General features: G+C 45.9%; 1 protein-coding gene across 1 annotated transcript in view; it reads right to left on the minus strand.

Annotated features, from left to right (window-relative positions):
- LOC126295335 (E3 ubiquitin-protein ligase MIB2) overlaps positions 1-21182 on the minus strand; it is a 370711-nt gene that overhangs the window by 90215 nt on the left and 259314 nt on the right. The window lies entirely within an intron of this gene.

Here is a 21182-nt window from a genome sequence, read left to right on the forward strand (position 1 = left end):
TCACATGGAGTGTAGCCTTCGCAATGGAGTGCAACATTGGCATGGAGTGTAGCCTTCGCAAGGAGTGCATCAGTCACATAGGGTGCAGCCTTCACACCTACAGCAGCATTCGCATGGGGTACAGCCTTCGTATGTAGTGCAGGCATTCACATGGAGTGCAGCCTACACATGAAGTGCAGCCTTCACATGGAGTGCAGCCTTCAAATGGAGTGCAGCCATTCATATGGAATATCGCCTTCACATGGAGTGCAGCCTTCACATGGAGTGCTGCCTTCGCATGGAGTGATGCCTTCACATGGACTGCAGCCACAAGGTGTGTTGTCCTCAAAAGATGAGCTTTCTTTCTCAAGGAGTGCAGCCTTTGCAAGGAGTGGAGCCTTTGCAAGGAATGCAACCTTTGCAAGGAGTGCAGCCTTTGCAAGGAGTGCAGCCTTCGCAAGGAATGCAGCCCTCACATGCATTGCAGCCTTTGCAAGGAGTACAGCCATTGCAAGGAGTGCAGCATTCGCAAGGAGTGCAGCATTCGCAAGCAGTGGAGCCTTCGCAAGGAGTGCAGCCTTCACATGCATTGCAGCCTTCGCAAGGAGTACAGCCTTCGCAAGGAGTGCAGCATTCGCAAGAAGTGCAGCATTCGAAAGGAGTGGAGCCTTCGCAAGGAGTGCGGCGTTCGCATGGAGTGCAGCCTTCGAATGGAGTGTGGCCTTTGCATGGATTTCAGCCTTCACATGGAATGCAGCCACAAGGTGTGTTGTCCTCAAAAGATGAGCTTTCCTTCACAAGGAGTGCAGCCTTTGCAAGGAGTGGAGCCTTTGCAAGGAGTGCAGCCTTTGCAAGGAGTGCTGCCTTTGCAAGGAGTGCAGCCTTCGCAAGGAATGCACCCTTCACACGCATTGCAGCCTTTGCAAGGAGTACAGCCTTTGCAAGGAGTACAGCATTCGCAAGGAGTGCAGCATTCGCAAGGAGTGCATCATTCGCAAGGAGTGGAGCCTTCGCATGGAGTGCAGCCTTCGCAAAGAGTGCCGCCCTTGCATGGAATGTGGCCTTTGCATGGATTTCAGCCTTCACATGGAGTGCAGCCTTCACATGGAGTGAAGCCTTCACATGGAGTGTAGCCTTCCCAATGGAGTGCAACATTGGCATTGAGTGTAGCCTTCGCAAGGAGTGCATCAGTCGCATGGGGTGTAGCCTTCACACCTACAGCAGCATTGTCATGGGGTACAGCCTTCGTATGTAGTGCAGGAATTCACACGGAGTGCAGCCTACACATGAAGTGCAGCCTTCACATGGAGTGCAGCCTTCACATGGAGTGCTGCCATTCATATGGAATGCAGCCTTCACATGGAGTGCAGCCTTCAGATGGAGTGCTGCCTTCGCATGGAGTGCTGCCTTCAAATAGACTGCAGTCACAAGGTGTTGTCCTCAAAAGATGAGCTTTCCTTCACAAGGAGTGCAGCCTTTGCAAGGAGTGGAGCCTTTGCAAGGAGTGCAGCCTTTGCAAGGAGTGCAGCCTTTGCAAGGAGTGCAGCCTTTGCAAGGAATGCAGACTTCACATGCATTGCAGCCTTTGCAAAGAGTACAGCCTTTGCAAGGAGTGCAGCATTCGCAAGGAGTGCAGCATTCGCAAGGAGTGGAGCCTTCGCAAGGAGTGCAGCCTTCACATGCATTGCAGCCTTCGCAAGGAGTACAGCCTTAGCAAGGAGTGCAGCATCGCAAGGAGTGCAGCATTCGAAAGGAGTGGAGCCTTCGCAAGGAGTGGGGCCTTCACATCGAGTGCAGCCATTCATATGGAATGCTGCCTTCACATGGAGTGCAGCCTTCACATGGAGTGCTGCCTTCGCATGGAGTGCTGCCTTCACATGGACTGCAGCCACAATGTGTGTTGCCCTCAAAATATGAGCTTTCCTTCACAAGGAGTGCAGCCTTTGCAAGGAGTGTAGCCTTCGCAAGGAGTGCAGCCTTCGCAAGGAATGCAGCCTTCACATGGATTGCAGCCTTCGCAAGGAGTACAGCCTTCGCAAGGAGTGCAGCATTCGCAAGGAATGCAGCATTCGCATGGAGTGGAGCCTTCGCAAGGAGTGCAGCCTTTGCATGGAGTGCAGCCTTCGCAAAGAGTGCCGCCTTTGCATGGAGTGTGGCCTTTGCATGGATTTCAGCTTTCACATGGAGTGCAGCCTTCACATGGAGTGAAGCCTTCACGTGGAGTGCAGCCATTCATATGGAATGCAGCCTTCACATGGAGTGCAGCCTTCACATGGAGTGCTGCCTTCGCATGGAGTGCTGCCTTCACATGGACTACAGCCACAAGGTGTGTTGTCCTCAAAAGATGAGCTTTCCTTCACAAGGAGTGTAGCCTTTGCAAGGAGTGGAGCCTTTGCAAGGAGTGCAGCCTTCACATGCATTGCAGCCTTCGCAAGGAGTACAGCCTTCGCAAGGAGTGCAGCATTCGCAAGGAATGCAGCATTCGCATGGAGTGGAGCCTTCGCAAGAAGTGCAGCCTTTGCATGGAGTGCAGCCTTCGCAAAGAGTGCCGCCTTTGCATGGAGTGTGGCCTTTGCATGGATTTCAGCTTTCACATGGAGTGCAGCCATTCATATGGAATGCAGCCTTCACATGGAGTGCAGCCTTCACATAGAGTGCTGCCTTCGCATGGAGTGCTGCCTTCACATGGACTACAGCCACAAGGTGTGTTGTCCTGAAAAGATGAGCTTTCCTTCACAAGCAGTGCAGCCTTTGCAAGGAGTGGAGCCTTTGCAAGGAGTGCAGCCTTTGCAAGGAGTGCAGCCTTTGCAAGGAGTGCAGCCTTTGCAAGGAGTGCAGCCTTCACAAGGAATGCACCCTTCACACACATTGCAGGCTTCGCAAGGAGTACAGCCTTTGCAAGGAGTGCAGCGTTCACAAGGAGTGCAGCATTCGCAAGGAGTGGAGCCTTCGCAAGGAGTGCAGCCTTCATATGCATTGCAGCCTTCGCAAGGAGTACAGCCTTCGCAAGGAGTGCAGCATTCGCAAGGAGTGCAGCATTCGCAAGGAGTGCAGCATTTGCAAGGAGTCGAGCCTTCGCATGGAGTGCAGCCTTCGCAAAGTGTGCCGCCTTTGCATGGAGTGTGGCCTTTGCATGGATTGCAGCCTTCACATGGAGTGCAGCCTTCACATGGAGTGAAGCCTTCAATGGAGTGTAGCCTTCCTAATGGAGTGCAACATTGGCATGGAGTGTAGCCTTCGCAAGGAGTGCATCAGTCGCATGGGGTGCAGCCTTCACACCTACAGCAGCATTCGCATGGGGTACAGCCTTCGTATGTAGTGCAGGCATTCACATGGAGTGCAGCCTACACATGAAGTGCAGCCTTCACATTTAGTGCAGCCATTCATATGGAAAGCAGCCTTCACATGGAGTGCAGCCTTCACATGGAGTGCTGCCTTTGCATGAAGTGCTGCCTTCACATGGACTGCAGCCACAAAGTGTGTTGTCCTCAAAAGATGAGCTTTCCTTCACAAGGAGTGCAGCAATTGCAAGGCATGCTGTCTTTGCAAGGCATGCAAAGTTTCCCAGGCATGCTGTATTGGTCAGGTGTGCTGTCTTGGCAAGGCATGCTGTCTTGCAAGGAGTATTGTCTTGGCAATGTGTGCAGTCTTTGCAAGGTGTGCTGTCTTATCAAGGTTTGCTGTCTTATCAAGGTGTGCCACCTAGGCAACGTGTGCTGTCTTGGCAAGGTATGCTGTCTTGGCAAGGTGTGCATTCTTGGCAAGGCGTGCTGTCTTCACAAGGCGTGCTGTCTTGGCAATGTGTGCTGTCTTGGCAACATATGCTGTCTTGTTAATTCATGCTGTCTTCACCAGGTGTGCTGTCTTTGAGAGACGTGCAGTTTTGTGAAGGCGTGGTGTCTTGTCAAGGCGTGCAGTGTTGGCCAGACGTGCTGTATTGGTCAGGCGTGATGTCTTAGCAAGGCATGCTGTCTTGACAAAGCGTGTTTTGTTGGCAAGACTTGCTGTTATGGCAAGGCATGTTGCCTTGGCAACATGTGTTGCCTTGGCAAGGCATGCTATCTTGGCAAGGCATGCTGTCTTTGCAAGGCATGCTGTCTTTGCAAGGTGTGCTGTCTGTGCAAGGTGTGCTGTCTTGGCAACATGTGCCATCTTGGTGAGGTGTGCTGTCTTGGCAAGGTGTGCTGTCTTGGCAAGGTATGCTGTTTTAGCAAGGTGTGCTGTCTTGGCAAGGGGTGCTGTACTGGCAATTCATGCTGTCCTGGCAAGGCGTGCTGTCTTGACAAGGTGAGTTGTCTTGGCAAGACTTGCTGTTATGGCAAGGCATGTTGCCTTGGCAACACGTGTTGCCTTGGCAAGGCATGCTATCTTGGCAAGGCATGCTGTCTTTGCAAGGCATGCTGTCTTTGCAAGGTGTGCTGTCTTGGCAAGGCGTGCTGTCTGTGCATAGTGTGCTGTCTTGGCCACATGTGCCGTCTTGGCAAGGTGTGCTGTCTTGGCAAGTTGCGCTGTCTTGGCAAGGGATGCTGTCTTGGGAAAGCTTTTGTCTTGGCAAGGCGTGCAATTTTGGCAAGCTGTGCAGTATTAGCTTGGCCTGCTGTCATAGCAATCCATGCTGTCTTAGCAAGCCGTGCTTTCTTAGCTTGTGCTGCCTTGGCCAAATGTGTCGCCTTGGCAAGGCGTGCAGTCTTGGCAAGGCGTGCTGTCTTGACAAGGCGTGTTGTCTTGTCAAGGTGTGCTGTCTTGGCAAGGTGTGTTGACTTGGCAAGGCGTGTTGACTTGGCAATGCGTGCTGTCTTGGCAAGGAGTGCTGTTTGGCAAGGTGTGCTGTCTTGGCAAGGTGTGTTGACTTGGCAAGGCGTGTTGACTTGGCAATGCGTGCTGTCTTGGCAAGGAGTGCTGTATTGGCAAGGCATGCTGTCTTGGCAAGGCTTGCTCTCCTGGCATGGCGTGCTGTTTGACTAGTCATGCTGTATTTATAAGGCGTGCTGTCTTCGGATTGTGAGCTGTCTTGGCAAGGCGTGCTGTCTTGGAAAGGCATGCTGTCTTTGCAAGCCATGTTGCCTTGTCAAGGCGTACTGTCTTGGCCATTCCAGCTGTATTGACCAGGTGTGTGTCTTGTCGAGGCGTGCTCTCTTCGCTAGGCTTTCTGTCTTGCCAAGTCGTGCTGTCTTGGCAAGGCATACTGTCTTTGAAACGCCTCCTGTCTCAGCAAGTCATGCTGTCTTGGCACAAATGCTATCTTTGCAAAGTGTGCTGTTTTGACAAGGTGTGCTGTCTTGGCAAGGCGTGCTGTATTGGTGTCTTGTCTTGGCGAGGCGTGCTGTCTTGGCAAGGCGTGCTGTCATGGCAATGCATGCTGTCTTGGCACGGCGTGCAGTCTTTGCAAGGTGTACTGTCTTGGCAAGGTGTGCTCTCTTGGCAAGTCGTGCCTTCTTGGCAAGGCATGATGTCTTGGCAAGGTGTGATGTTTTGGCAAGGCGTGCAGTCGTTGCAAAGCGTGCTGTCTTGGCAAATCTTGCTATCTTGGCAAGGCATGCTGTCTTTGTCTGCTGTGTTGACAATGCGTGCTGTCTTAGCAAGGTGTGCTGTTTAGGCAAGGTGTGATGCCTTTGCAAGGTATGCTATCTTGGCAAGGCTTTCTGTCTTGGCCACGTGTGCTGTCTTGGCAAGGCGTGCTGTCCTTGCAAGTCATGCTGTCTTGGCAAGACGTTCTCTCTTGGCAAAGCATGCTGTCTTTGCAAGGCATGCTGTATTAGCAAGGTGTTCTCTCTTTGCAAGGTGTGCCGTCTTGGCAAGGCATGCTGTATTGGCAAGGCGTGCTGTATTGGCAAGGTGTGCTGTATTGGCAAGGCGTGCTGTCTTCGCAAGGTGTGCTGTCTTCGCAAGGCGTGCTGTCTTGGCAAGGCATGCTGTCTTGGCAAGGCATACTGTCTTCACAAGGGATGCTGACATCGCAAGGGGTGCTGTCTTGGCAAGGCGTGCTGTCTTGGCAATGCGTGCTGTCTTGGCATGATGTGCTGTCATGGCAAAGTGTGCTGTCTTGGAAAGGCGTGCTCTCTTGGGAAGGCATGCTGTCTTGGCCAGGCATGCTGTCTTGGCAGGGTGTGCTGTCTTGGCAAGGTGTCTTGTCTTGGCAAGGTGTGTTGTCTTGACAAGGTGTGCTGTCTTGGCAAGGCTTGCTGTCTTGGAAAGGTGTGCTGTCTTGGCTAGGCTTTCAGTCTTTCCAAGTGTGCTGTTTTCGCAAGATGTCCTTTTTTGCAATTCATACCCTCTTGTCAAGTTGTGATGTCTTGGCACGATGTGATGTCTTGGCAAAGGGTGCTAAAATAGCAATGTAAGTAGTCTTGGCAAAGCGTGCTGTCTTGGCAAGGTGTGCCAACTTGGCAAAGCATGCCATCTTGGCAAATCGTTACATCTTGGTGATGTGTGTTGTCTTTACAAGGCATGCTGTCTTGGCAAATTGTGCTGTCTTGGCAAGGAGTGCTGTCTTTGCAACGCAGCTGTCATAGGAAGGCATGCTGTCATAGCAAGGTGTGCAGTTTTGGCAAGGCATGCTGTCTTCCCAAGCTGTGCTGTCTGGGCAAGGCATGCTGCCTTGGTGTCTTGTCTTGGCGAGGTCTGCTATCTTGGCAAGGCGTGCTCTCTTGGCAAGAAATGCTTTTTTGACAAGGCATGCTGTCTTGGCAAGGTGTGCTGTTTTGGCAAGGTGTACTGTCGTTACAAGGTGTGCTGTCTTGGCAAGTTGTGGTGTCTTAATCTGATGTCTTGGCGAGACGTCCTGTCTTGGTAAGGCGTGCTGTCTTGGCAAGGCATGCTGTCTTGACAAGGCATGCTGTCTTGACAAGGCGTGCTGTCTTGGCAAGGCATGCTGTTTTGGCAAGGCATACTCTCTTCGCAAGGCGTGATGTCTTGCCCAGTCATGCTGTCTTGGAATGACGTGCAATTTTGTCAAGCCATGCTGTCTTGTCAAGGCCCTCTGTCTTGGCCAGGTGTGCTGTATTTGCCAGGTGTGCTGTCTTTGTGAGGTGTGCATTCTTGGCAACTCGCGCTTTCTTGGCAAGGCGTGCTGTTTTGGCAAGGTGTGGTGTCTTGGCAAGGTGTGGTATCTTGGCAAGGCATGCTGTCTTGGCAAGGCATGCTGTATTGACAAGGTGTGCTGTCTTGGAAGGCGTGATGCCTTGGCAAGGCATACTGTCTTTGGATAGCGTGCTGTCTTGGCAAGGGGTGCTGTCTTGGCAGCACAGCTTGCAAAGGCAGCACACCAAGCGAAAGTAGCACACATTGCAAAGACAAAACACAATGCAATGGCAAAAAATCTTGGAAAGAGGGAAAACCTTGAAAAGAACAACTGCCTTCCAAAGGCAGCACACCTTGTGGAGGCTGCACACATTGCAAATGCAGGACACCTTGCAAAGACACCACATTTCCTAAATACAGCACTCCTCCAAAAGACAGCACATATCCCAAAGGCAGCACACCTTCTGGAGACAGTTTACTCTTGTGCATAATGTCCACAAACTCAGGGAAGAAACATAGGATGTGAACTTAACTTCGCATTCCTGCCGATTTTTGCGGGAACGGTCGCAGCATTGGGCACCTGGCAGTATGAGTGCTGGGTTGAGCTTCCGTCATGACTTCTGGTGTGGTGGGCGCCCTGTCGCTCCACATCAGCTGTGCACACGAGTGCTGCTTGCTCAGTGCACCTGCTGCGCCACACTTCTGTGTGCAGCACGTTCGTCTCTGTTCCACAGGTGTAGCTTATACGAGCGATCTTCCAAGCAGTTAATAATTAATGTATACCCAGCCATGTCGCTGTTTTGTGCTCTCACGTGTCAATTTAGTGGTACTCTTTCCTAATGTTTTATAATTCAATAGAAGAATTCTGATTAGGAGATTGACCTCTTGGACGTAGAGCACCTTTGATATTTTCTGCTAAAATGATATTACCTTAATGAAATCTGAAGAGAGGGACAATTTCGTATTTAAAGAAACTCTTCTAGATTACGTCGTATACTGCTGGAAGATATATATTAAATATCCAGGTGTAGCACTCAGTACAAGCTACAACTGTATGACATGTCAATTTTCAATGTGATCGACTATTATACGCTCTTTCGCCAGTATCACCGTCTCCATTTCATCTCCAGTTCCAGCATTAATTACGGCACTATATCCCAACACATCGTGTAGTGCAGTACCCTTTACTTCTCTAACTAGAATAATACCAATGTTTGCCTCATACATAAAGTCTTTCGAGCTACTTGCTTTTAGGGAGCTCCCTACGCTGTTTGTGTTTAAAGCAGCAATCCTCTAAGCTTGAGATGGGTTCATAATGTATCACATTCCATAAATCCAACTCTTTCATCCCATGCAATCAGTATGAAAGCTGTGGAAAAGTGTCACATACATATCCACCTCTTTCGCTTGGTTTGGATGAGGTAACCATTCCCCTCCCCTCATGCAATCTTAGTAAGCATCCAGCGAAAATCGTGCACAGACACACATGTGAAATTTTTAACTTGACCGAATCAGTTCGACAGCTGTGATTCAGGTCCTAGCGTAATGCCACCATGTGTTTGAAACCTCCGGAAACAATTCTGTTGCATGGTTCATACTGATGTCTCGATATCGCCATCGTGTAACTTACAACAAGTATTACATTAAGGAATATGGGAAACATTTACCACCTTCCGATATTGTTGAAATTGTTAGTAAGTAGAATAAAAGTAATCTCTAGTCAGGAGAAAGGAAAAGCGAGTATTTGTTTCCACAGACAGAGCTTAACACTTCGTATCAGTACTCTGTCCCATCCAAGGGGCAGATTCGTTACTCTGTCGTATGCATATAACGAGATAACAGAAAGACTTCACGTCACAGCTACTCAGTTTATGGGGCTAGGTAACCTACACACATCGACATAACTCACTTCTTGTTTGCTAAGATAATATTAATTTCGTAAGTAAAATGACATTGCAAGTTGTTGTTGTAGTGAACATCTTCTAAACGCTTAATGCAAAGACATTATTAACACACGGTCGTCCTGACTGACTATGCGAGGAAGTAAATTAACTGGCTCTGTTAAGAGATGTATATAATTTTGAATCGTTTCAAAATAGATTCACGTATAATGGTCATTGATGAAAGTTTCGGCGAACAATAGAGTTAAGACTTTGATTACGATACATGCATCACATTCTTGTAAAGCTATTGTATTAATCGTGTGCTACTTTCGATATTAATCGCAATTGCAGAAAGCAGCAATGAATATGTCTCGTCTCGTTTCTCCGGCCGTTTCCCGTACTGTGCGACCCACAGAGCTGTATCGCTGTATCAGCGGTCGATTGTTGCTGTTGCCACCACGGAATGATGGCAGTTAAATTCAAATTTTCTCCAAAGTATAAAGGATTCTACGAAATAAACGAAAATAGAAAGAAGTAACGAAAGCGGCAACTAGCAGTCAAACTCAACGTTCTTGGTGGTTTAATGCTATGACAATTTTAAACAATAAAGTACGCAGTGGAACTAAGAGCAATTACAGTAAGCTACATTATACCCTCGATGTGCAGATTCATTAAAGTTTTCTTCCTTGCCACATCTCATTTTACAAACAACTGACTCTGACTACTACTTATGAACTGCACCTAACGCAGGCCATAACTCATGTCGAAGTTGTCCGTTACTACTATCGTATCCTTCTTAGGTAAGGAACGAGCGAAATAGCAATTTCGCGTTTAACATGCACTGACGCAGGACAGAGCATTTTCTGTTGCAGCATAGGAATTATCTTGTGATTACATCTACATGGAATTCATGGAAATCATTTGTAAGTTTGTAAAGTCAATATTTAGTAAAAGGTCCAACCGGATTACATACTGCATAGTGGGAATAATTGCTGCAATTTTGGTGGCAACAACAATAAACAATCAGTGAATGCCGAGATTTGGCTGTAGATAAGTGGCAACACAGAGCCACCGTTACAGCCGAGTGGTTCATGAAACCTTGGCCGTGACCACAGCGGCTGAGGCGCGTGGCAACCGCACAGCAGCCCACACTGAGGTGTGACGTCAGAAGGTACCCCTGTCTTGGTTGACCACCCACAACGTGTTTCGCTGCATTTGATCAATTCACTATTTGCCCATACCTAAAACGTCAGTTTTTTTTGTATCAGTATAAACAAATGAAACCTCTTGTATAATACTTCCTTACGAGGGGCATTATTATTAACAATTTTACATTCAATTTTGTTCAATAGCTTATTTGCTAGTTACCCTATTTTCTCTTTCCACACTCAGTTAGCGTCAAGCAAACCACATGTATCTCCGAAACTTGGACCTTTTTACGAGGTACATCTCTATAAATATTAGGTACATAACATGTCTTTATAATTTACACGCAGAACTGAATCTTCTACGAAAAAGACAGACGTCAATCCTTATCTCAGTTAAAGATACACGTTGAAGTCTCTCCCTACCTGAAGTGGCGAACTAATGTCCGAAACTCCGCCCGTAGCTCATTCTCGCATATACTGCCGCCTTCAACGTGTAGTCGCTGATTAGTTACGCCATTGTAACCTGTCCAGAGAGAGCCGTTTCGCCGTCCACAGATTATTGGCTACCACTCCTCCGTAACACAACGTGCGCGGCCTTTATCTCCAGTTTAAGCATTTTACATTTTCCGTTTCAAGCTGTGCCAAATGACAGTCGCTCCCAGTCCGTGTTTCACGACCGCTTTCTTTGCAGTCTGCCGCCGATTGTGAGCTTAGCTCCTTCTCCAGTCACATAACGTTTGTTCCAGCGCTGAATCTAAAGACTGATGCCCCTTGTTACTCTATGCCATGAATGGTGATCTGCATTACGAAGAGCTGAATGAAAAGGCAACGTAGACTCTTATTTTAAGCTGATGGAAGTAACAGTTCTTAGCGAGTAACCTCGAACCCGATATTCAAATCAGAGCTTTCCTTCAACGAAATAACATGTTCCCTGTAGTGTTGCAAGCTGTGACGAAAAAAGGAATCTATTTATTTCCATTCTCTAGAAAAGCAGTACAAAAAATCCACTAATCCCAGATTTGTAATTCACACTAATTTGAAAGGGCTGGCCAACGCTGCGGTAGGGAACGAAGGCAATCCAAAGTTTGTTCCACACCGCCTGACTGCGTTATGCGATACTCTCTGGCGCTGTGTGCTGACGGATTTGAAATCGCAGCCGCCTGTCTCTGTGACGTGGCAGTCTTGTTCGCTCACAGTTATTTCATATTTCGTGTTAACTCCTTTCATGCTGAAAGACCGCAGCCTTCTCTGCACGCACACGAAAACAGATTTAATTTTTTTTTTTCATTTCACGAAAATGCGTGATTCGCGCCGAACCAGCGATATAACGTTGTATTGGCGCCTCGCGTGGCAGAAGACGTTGACTGCGAAAGGAGTTTCGGAGGACGCAGTGCAGCCGTTGGCCCACAGATGGCAGCAGGCGACTTGCCGTGTCCGGCAGTGATATAAACAATAAGACGCTAAAAAGAAATAAACAGCGCGGAAAAGAGTAACATGTCTACTGGGCGTCTTGTGACACGCGGCGATCAAAATAGTGCACACGAAAATTCTGATAGCCTTTTGTTGACAATTGTAAATATCGAAAGCGGGAGAAAGGTTAAGCGTAAAAATAAAATCTTTGCTTCCCTGTGTTTCCGTTTTGTAACAGGAATACTATGTTAATATTTACTTTCATTGCGTGAAAACATTCCTTAGCAGTTCTACATATGGCTGATAAATGTGTTTTTCACAAACGGATCTTCCACTACCGCTTGTGGTTCGTCATGTAAACACTGTCAAATCGGTTTTCGAAATGCGGTTACTGGTTCCGGATTGTTTACTATATTTTAAAGGTAAAACACGCTACCACAACATTCCATCATTTTACCGTTTGAAGCACAATCGTTTCATCAGAGACTAAGTATGGAATTCCTGGGGATGCGGTCAGCGCTCTAGTGGGTTCTTCTCTGGCAAGAACGACAGTGCACGACGACAAAATCTCGCTTGAACAGCACTGCTTAAGTTACGCCTCTCTTCACACACGTGGCACACAGTCTCTGGATGACTTCCAATCGGGTCGTCCGCCCATGTTCCGCCACGTCACTCGAATACCAGCACTGGCTACACGAAATCGCCAAATAATGACATTGTATTGACTTTGAACGCATTTAATTACGCTTACAGATCTTAGTAGCGTAGAAGCCGAATGTATTTTTCTGTTGATTCTCCTTCTTCTGCAGCCCACAGAGCTTTGTCAGTGCCACAGCGATTGATTGTTGCTGGTAGCCTTCCGCAACGTCGGCAGTGAAACTTTCTAGCTAGTAATGTCTATATTACTAAGGAAATGAAAACGGAGGAAATGATAATAATTGCACAACCACCAGTCAAACGTAACGTTTAGCGATGTTACAGGCGAGCAAAGCCTTAAGCCATAAATTACGACAATGGGGCACGCATAACCGTTATTGCATGAATCCACATTCAGAGTTGGGGCTTCCACGCACAATGTCGCAAAACTTACCGTTATATCCAAACGAAATTACGCATCGTATTCTTCGATGAAAAATGCCACATACTTCCACTAGTCACTTGTGGCGTAATGTTTTCATAACACTTCCACCTCACTACAGTAAACGGTTGTCAGCTCTATTACACATTCTGTCCGATGTAGAAGCACTTCAACATTTCCGCAATAGTAATTCAGGAGATACTCAAAGCTGTCACCTTTGGTCTTCTTAATTATCACGTCAGTATTCACGTATGTTATGTGAGCGTCGACCACCGGTTTGTTCACACGGAGAGATAATGATTTATTGTCATCAAACAGCACATGTGGAAACCGAATCACGAAACTCATCGTTCATCGGTACATGAGTTAACTATCGCATTCGTCTCTAGAAAACTGTACTTATTGAAAAAAGCGACAGTAATTTCCATAACCGTTCTCTTTCCATAGCTAAATGTTTCGTCAACTGTTAATTGCATTCTTCTTAGTCAAGTGTTTTCAGTTCTGCAGCAATACATAAAGCTACAGTTTCAAAGACGACAGATTTATAAAATGCCGCTAAAACAGCACTGTGCCGAAAATCCCGTTACGACTGGAAACGGAGTGTGTCGCAGCGACATTCTTGTGGCTCGCACTGCCGGCGTTCTTGGCCGGCTGAGACGTGAGCAACAAACCGAGGTTCGGGTGAATGTCTCCACCGCCTCTTCCTGGACCAGCTGACACCAGCCGTGCTGCCAAACAAGGTGTCGACGTCTGCGACGCTGCTTCCCCCATGCTTAAAACGTAAACGAGTCTTGACACTCCTCTGTCATCTGCCGATGCTACGGCAACAAGTTACTGCTCTGCATTCTCCTCTCTGCGGCCTGTCTTTTCACACAAGTGATGCGGCTTGGTTTTACGTGATTATAAGTAACGTTACTATTTTTGCGTACAACACCACAGCCAATATTTACAGTTACTAGTAACTGCTTTTTCGCATTACTCATCTTAAATTTATTCAGGTTTCGTAATACCTTAACTGTTTTCGTATGTGCTTGTGGCCGTCGGAAAGCAGATGCATCATTACAAGCGCAGAAAACTCATCGTCGTCAAACCAGTATCGGAGACGAATTTGCTTACATAGGAAGGAAGCTACTTGCGAGAGTTTACACGTAATCTGGAACCTACACAGCTTACTCTGTTATTGGCCACACTAAGAAAATAAAATTAGCACCCGAAAAATTTCGTCTGTTTAGGATGTCAGGGAATGTCAAGGGCGCACTTTTTGTTTCGCTCTAGCTTTAAAACGCCATAAAAACATTTAGTGGCGTATATGTAACCGTTTGCAACTCTGTACCTTACATATTATTTATCTCGCCTTACCCGTGTTTCTACTAGTTAACTGGTGACATGTTTTCCTTATTACAACATTTTCCATTGCGAAGTGAGGCTGTGGCCCTTTACATATTCCGGCCACATATTTAGAGAGTGTTATGATTGTCATGATGACAATGGTGATGGAAAAGAAAAAGTTGTCATTATTGTGTCTCGTACTATCAAGAGCTTAGTGAGTATCTATGCAGTTTCTTTGCGACAGTACTTCATTATCTACAGATCGGGCAGGCGTCTCTTGCTGATACTCTATGGTGACGTCATGAGCTCCACACTCGCGACTCATTCATCCCGAATGGCTCTGCACTGCCACGTATGCTAGCTCTGTAATGGAGTGGGGCTGGCCTCACGTTCTCCTCACTAAAATAATAAAATGAGCGCTGTGACACATTACGGTTTTTTGAAAAAGGTAAATTCTTCGCTATTTCAAAGCGTCTCATTTTTGTTCTACTGTAAGTGTAGTACAGTTTGAAAACGTGGAAATGGCGGATAACTGTTGGACTGTGTTTTACTCTCTGGTCGATAACTGCCAAAATACTTTTTTAAAGCATTGTCTTGGCCTCGACCACCGGATCCCCCGTCCTCTGTTGGCAACATGCTGGCACTGCTCCCGTCACGTCTTCCACCTCGAAATTCTACAGTATTCTGTTTCACCTTTCTGCTATACGTTAAAAAATACTCCATTTTTTTTGTTGACCACGAAAAACTAAATTATCATTTTTATTTCGTCTTCTGAAGTGTGCTATCCGTCGCGTTTAAATAACCGACATATCACAGTTGTAGCACAGATTGGTATGATTTGTGCATCTTCATACTCCTCAGAAATCATTGCCCACTATCGAGAAACGTATTTTACACCTTCCTTGCTTCCGAACGATTTGGTTAAATGTATCGCATGTGCTTTTACGTAGTTACCGTCTACTGAACTTCAAAGTTATAAGTCGCTCGTAACGCATTCCGTCATTTTGCCGTATTTAGCCCTTTCTACAATAGACGAAGTGTATTGTATGGCTGAGAATTCGACCATTGCTGTTGCGTCACGTCTAGAACAAACAGGGTGGGGAAAAAAAATTTGGCCGAAAGTGCAGAGCAGGAAAGCAGCATCAAGTAAAGGAATTTCGGTACTGCAAGTGTCAGCTGAATATTTTGGGCGCTATGCCAACATGGCAACTGTGGTCACATTTGCTATGACATGTAGCAACAAGTGGCTGATCGGGTTTTACTCATTTTCACCTTTTTAAGACGTATTGTAACATGAAACATGGACATCCGATTCTCTTTATCTCTAAGTCAGCTAAGTGCGATACACGTGTAAGTGGCGCTTTAAATTTATCTTGTTCTCATATTGGCGGTTGGTTAGTTCACACAGCCTGTGTTTACGTATACACTTTCTGTAAACTACCAATCATTTAGAGCCAAGACGCTCGTGTGTGGGACTGTAATTACGTTTCGGTGCCGCCGAAAATATTCATTCGCGAAGCCTAGTTGCTATACTCAAATTTTTGTGTTTGATGCTGCGTTTCCACGATACACTTTTGGTCAGACTGTTTCTATGCACCCTGTATGACGACGCCGGATGGCAAACTTCACTGAATCAGAACAGCTTAATTTTTTTTTTTTTTTTTTTTTTTTTTTTTTTTTTTTTACGAACGCTGGGTGACTGCCACCCATATCTGCCACGTCACTGGAACGCTAGCACGTGACACAGAAAATCACGAAACCAGCCAGTATCAGATCCGCGTGGATGCACTGTACCGATTATGTGCATATTTAAACGATAATCACAAATGTAGATAGTAGTAATGTGTAAGATAAATTTCTTTTTCCGTTATTCTTCCGCGTCCTGTAACCGACAGAGCTTTGTCGCTGCGTCAGCGATTGATTGTTGCCGCTACCACGCGGAACGATGTCAATTTTAAAGTCTGCCGCGAGTAATGGCGGTTTTCTAAAGCAAACCAAAACGGAAGAAAAACGTATGTGCATAATCTGATCGAGAGTGGATCGTTAATTGGCAAAGCGACTTAATTTTTAATATTTACGAGCAGCAGAGCCTGGCGTAGCCGTCCAGTTGCGAGATGCGTGTACATTCCCACACGTGAATCGCACCCCCTAATCGCTGGCAGTTGTACCATTGTAATGCATTCCAAGTGTGCTCTTTCGCACACCAAACCTACATGGATGGACTTGTGTCTCAGCTGCCTCCAGCTGATGGTATCCTACACTCCTAAGAAGTAGACGATTCTGTGAGAAAATCTTCTGCAAAACACGTATAGAAATCGCCAAAAAATGCCTCCAGAACCTTTCTATCCAAGCTAGTTTACGCTTGTGCTACTTATATTATGCTCATTTTAATGAAACACGTGGTGCAGAATATGCGTACCGGCAAGGGATGGAACTTATTTACACTCCATGGCTTTGAAGACGTATGATGGCTAGAAAAATTCCTGTCGAGTCGAGGCGAAACCTTAACCAAGTACACAGGATTAGCAGATATGTTGTCACCACCCATCGATTGTGAAGGTTTAATAAACACGTTGACAGCGTCGTCTGCTTCGCATCGAGGCGGAATGTAATCGCAGTGTGAGAACCTGCCTTACTTCGTGGCAGTGTGTCCAGCTGCTGTCCTTCTGGGTTTCTACAGACTGCATTCGTATCTGGTAACGGATAAGGAAAAAGATCAATCATCGGCCTGAACACACTGCACATGTGAGGAGAAGTACGGTATGGAAAATAACAACTAATTTACTGGAAAGGTGATAAACATAAAAATAAAGTCTTGCGTCAGCGATATTATTCTGTCGTGTCTGGGCAGCGCCGAACGCGAGAACGAACCCCACGAAAGCATTACTTTACGGCGGCTGTTTGTGTTGTACGGCGCCTTCGACTACTGCTCTAATATACTCTCAAAAACATATAAATGGCGTACATCTAATCGATCGTTAGGAAAACGGTGATTACATGTTCCAAACGCACAAATTTCCATCGCTTTATTTTTTGCATCGACAATCGAATCGCACAGCCTTTGTTCCAAAGAGTTTTCGTTGTGGTTTGCTTCCTCCTCTGCGAAGTAGTGCTGTGATTTCTTACACATTCCATCCACGTATCAAATAGGCATGAAAGTTGCCCTAGTGAGAATAGAGAAGAAATTTGACATTACTAGGCGCTCGTACGAAGTGTCGTGTCCGCTCTCCGACGTGTCCGAAAAGTCCGTACCAGGAAACCGCACTACAAAATGGCACGCATTGTGTATGCCAATAATCTTTAAAAACCTTGTCCCAATTACGGCAAGCACAGTTGCTAAGCTAAAACTAGTGTGTACTAATAAAATGTTTAATATGTCTTCCATACACTGACTTTACGTAGGAAAGCGTCTCACATTGAATTGCTGGAACAATAATTATAAAAGGTGGCAATTTTATTTACGCACTATCTTTTAAATAGATATGATGGTATCTGATACTCAAGTACTAATGCAAAGAAACGTACTGATCCTAGAATGCTTTAAATTCTTGCTATCATTTAATCTTTAAAATTTAATAATTCTCTTCCTGTTAATATTTAATTAATTAACTTACGTCGTTCAGATTTCGTAACGCTGACGGCCTTAAAATTTAAAGTTGTTCGCTCCCTGTTTTGGCTTCTTTCAATTGTTGTGAGCCAGCGATAGTGCAATATTGTTCGCTTTCTAGTCTACACATTAATAAAAATCAGGTCCAGGAAACACTTTTCTGATCACGGTTGCGATTCAGACGGTATTCGCGTAATTGTACTGATTAAGAGTTATCGTTTCCGAAAGATGCAGGTTCGATCAAAGCTGTGTGCACTTTTGCGCGTATGATGAAAATATTCCTAACACGTCGCGTAACAAAAAGTAACATGCGAATCCCTTGGTCAAGCAAAGAAAATATATGATGACATAAATGTTCTTCGCTGTTATTCAGGACAGGTTTAGATTACACACCGCAATTTTCAGTCTTTTTAAATCACAGTACGATACGCTTTAGAGATATTTGTTTTGAATAACTTGTATTTACCTTTTCTTATACAATATGTTCATTGTCCGCAAGGATTATCTCTCTCTCTCTCTCTCTCTCTCTCTCTCTCCTTTTTATAGCCTTTATACATTCACATTACATACATCGATTAAGAAAGTTTTCTTTCTCTACCGACCAGTACGAGAACAAAATCCGCCCAGTCAAAATGTCTTACATAGTATTACTTCTCACTTAACAATCATAAATATATAGTTTCGTAGTACAAACAATGCTAGTTTATTCCGTGCAATAGATTCACTGAGCACAAAAATTAAAATTGTAATTACGGTTTTAATATCGTCAGTTCTTCTTTACATCATGAAAATAAGGTTTGACATTGTCGAAATATTATTTTCCATCGTTGTAGCACTATAACGTACTCTGAATATTTCTGTGAATGACGCATACTACTATTCTTTCGTTCCGACCGACGCTTCGAAGTAAATATCGAAACTGCTTTGGAGTTTATCCACGTACGGTTCCAGAGGCCACATGCAGCAGCTTTCAGTCTAATCAGCATTGGTGACAAATGAAGCTGTGTTGTCTTCTGGTCTTAAGAAACTGACAGCACCTCTTTGTTCCGGCAGAGTATGCTTGGCCGTTCCAACACGTGGACCACAACGTCACACACGTTTTGCTCAGGTTGTGCCGCAGGTGTGTATTGAGACCAGAGAGGGAAAAAACGATGAAGTCATTATATATGAGTTTCTCTCATTCATTTCTGTGCCTGTTATTCAGTTCTCGCCGTATGCGATGCTTTATTTGGGAAGTAAGGAGCGTCTCTAGTTAGTTTCGGTAGCAAACTTTTGCCCACAGCTCACACTCAGTTTCCAAACCACAGCTGCCATGAAATGAGGTCGCCTTTACTAGCGAGGCGATGAAGCGATTTCCCAACTCTGGGTAAATATTCTGTTTTTCACTTTCATTGTGTAGGGGAATTCACTGAAAGAGCATAGTGTTGTCTCCCTTAACCCATAGAAAACACGATAAGAAATATTACGGTCTTCCGATTAAACTACAGTTAAGAAAAGCCCTCACTTCTTCATCGTCATCGAATTTCTTTCTCGCTCACCGCTCTATAGCTCTTCGCTATGAGATAAAAGGACGACTAAGATGACGCGTTGTTTATAAATTGCCACGAAACCTGCTGTGGGCCGGAAATTCGGTTACAACTGGGAACGGAGTTGCTCGCGACGGCATTTCTGCGTCAGACGCTGTCCGTGTTCCCGCCGAGTTAAACTTGAATAGCGATCCAGGATTGTCTTATGAAGTTCCATGGCTCTTTTTTTGGTGACCGTATCATTGTCATCGTGCTGTCGGGGAAGACGTCGATGTCTGCGACGCTGTTTCCCCACGTCGGGGCGTCAATGATTCGACCAATTACTCTGGAGTGCAGCCGCTGTCCAGGTTGAAACTACAGTTGCGAAATCTGATCTGTGCGGCCTCTCTGATGACAGAAGACGTAAAACCCTTGTATGAAATAAAATAATCTGTTTACTTCGGTTTTGCTTTAATAACAGTGCTGCCAATATTTTTGCTTAAAACGCAAGTGCCAAATATTTTACATAGTTAAACCGAATACATCTTTCCGTCACTTCTGCGTCCCCTGCGACCTACAGAGTTCTGCCACTGATGGCGCTCCGAAAGGACAGCAGTTCGACTCTCTCGCGAGTGATGGCACTTCTCTGACGTGAGTGAAAACGGGAAATTTTTTTTTAAATCTGCCCACAGCAGGACGCCGCGTCGCCCGCCATTCGCGAGATGCGTGTCCGGTCCAAGACGTGAATCACACGCCTAGCCGCTGGCCAGCTGCACTGTTTCAATGCATCGCGACACTGCTGTTTCGCAGTCCGCACATTCACGGGAGGCCTTGTGTTACAGCTGCCTCCAGCTGATGGTATCCTAAATTTCTGAGGAGGAGGAGGAGGTTGTGTGAGAGAATGTTCCACAAAACACGTACACAAATCGTCAAAAAACACCGTCAGAACATTTTAACCCGCGTCAGTTATTGCATGAGATTCTGTTTTATTATGCTCACCCGGGTCACACGCTTTGTGTGGTAAGAGTTGTTACGTATTTACGCCTCAAGGTTATGAAGACCTGTAACGGCTAGAAAGATTCGTCTTGAGTCACGGCCAAGTCTTAACCATATACGCATTATCAGCGCCTATTTCGTCAACAGACATCGATTCTGAAGATGCATAAAAAATTGTCGACAGTGTCACCTGCTTTGCGCCGATGCGGAATTTAAACGCAGTGTGTATCGACAGATTCCATTCGTAACTGGAAAGAGATTAAAATATGTCTATCCAGAACCTTCACACACTGCACCTGTGAGGACAAAGAACACGTTCAAGTCAAACGGTAATTCACTGACAAGGCGGAAGAAAATTAAAGCAAAAAACCAGTGTCATCCATACACTTTTGTCCTGTTGCTGGGCAGAGCCGGTCGCGAGAACAAACGCCACGAGAGCTTTGTTCACGGTGCCTGAATGCGTTACACGCTGCACGTCGGCCTGTGTAAAATTTTGGACACAAACCGTGTTCCGTACCTTCGGCCAATCTCGAAACTCTGCCGTAGTGTCCTTCATATTCTTGCCATATATTAAAACAATCTTGCCAACTTTTTTGATTATCTCGTAAAACAAAAGTCAGTATTTTGATAGCGTCTTATTACACGACGTGCTGTCACTCGTGTTTCAATAGTCGGCATCGCAAAGTTGTCCCACGACCCAGTGCGGTTTGTGTGTCTACGTACTCTTTCTAAATGATTGCCCACTATGGGACAAGCAGATCTGCGGGAAATTCGTTACGATACAATGGTAATCTACTATACGAATCTCCGATTTGTCGGTTATATACACATTTACGGAGCTGTATGCGACCCTCAAATCGTTTTGTGACAGTAAAATAGTAGGACTGCCTGTGCGATGTCGATGCTGGATGCGCCCCTACAACCACAGCCGCCTCTCGCTTAGTGGCACAGGCCCCGGCTCACAACAGTGGCTGGGCACAAAAACGTCCCCTAACCCTGCGTACAGCCGTGGGAATGTGAATTTACTCCAAGTTTTCTGCCCATATCTAAACGCCTAATCTTTTCAGGTGCAAAACGCTTCCACCAGTGCCCGCCTCGTATTTCTGTCGACAACGAGCGTAATTCCGGTCTATTAATAAAGCAGCCACGAACGCTTTAATGGCCCTGGATAAGACTTTTGAACACCCCATTACGTTTGATCTGCTCCTCACACTTCTCCATGTTATA

The sequence above is a fragment of the Schistocerca gregaria genome, chromosome 11, assembly GCF_023897955.1.
Source record: "Schistocerca gregaria isolate iqSchGreg1 chromosome 11, iqSchGreg1.2, whole genome shotgun sequence".
NCBI classification, from domain to species: Eukaryota; Metazoa; Arthropoda; class Insecta; order Orthoptera; family Acrididae; genus Schistocerca; species Schistocerca gregaria.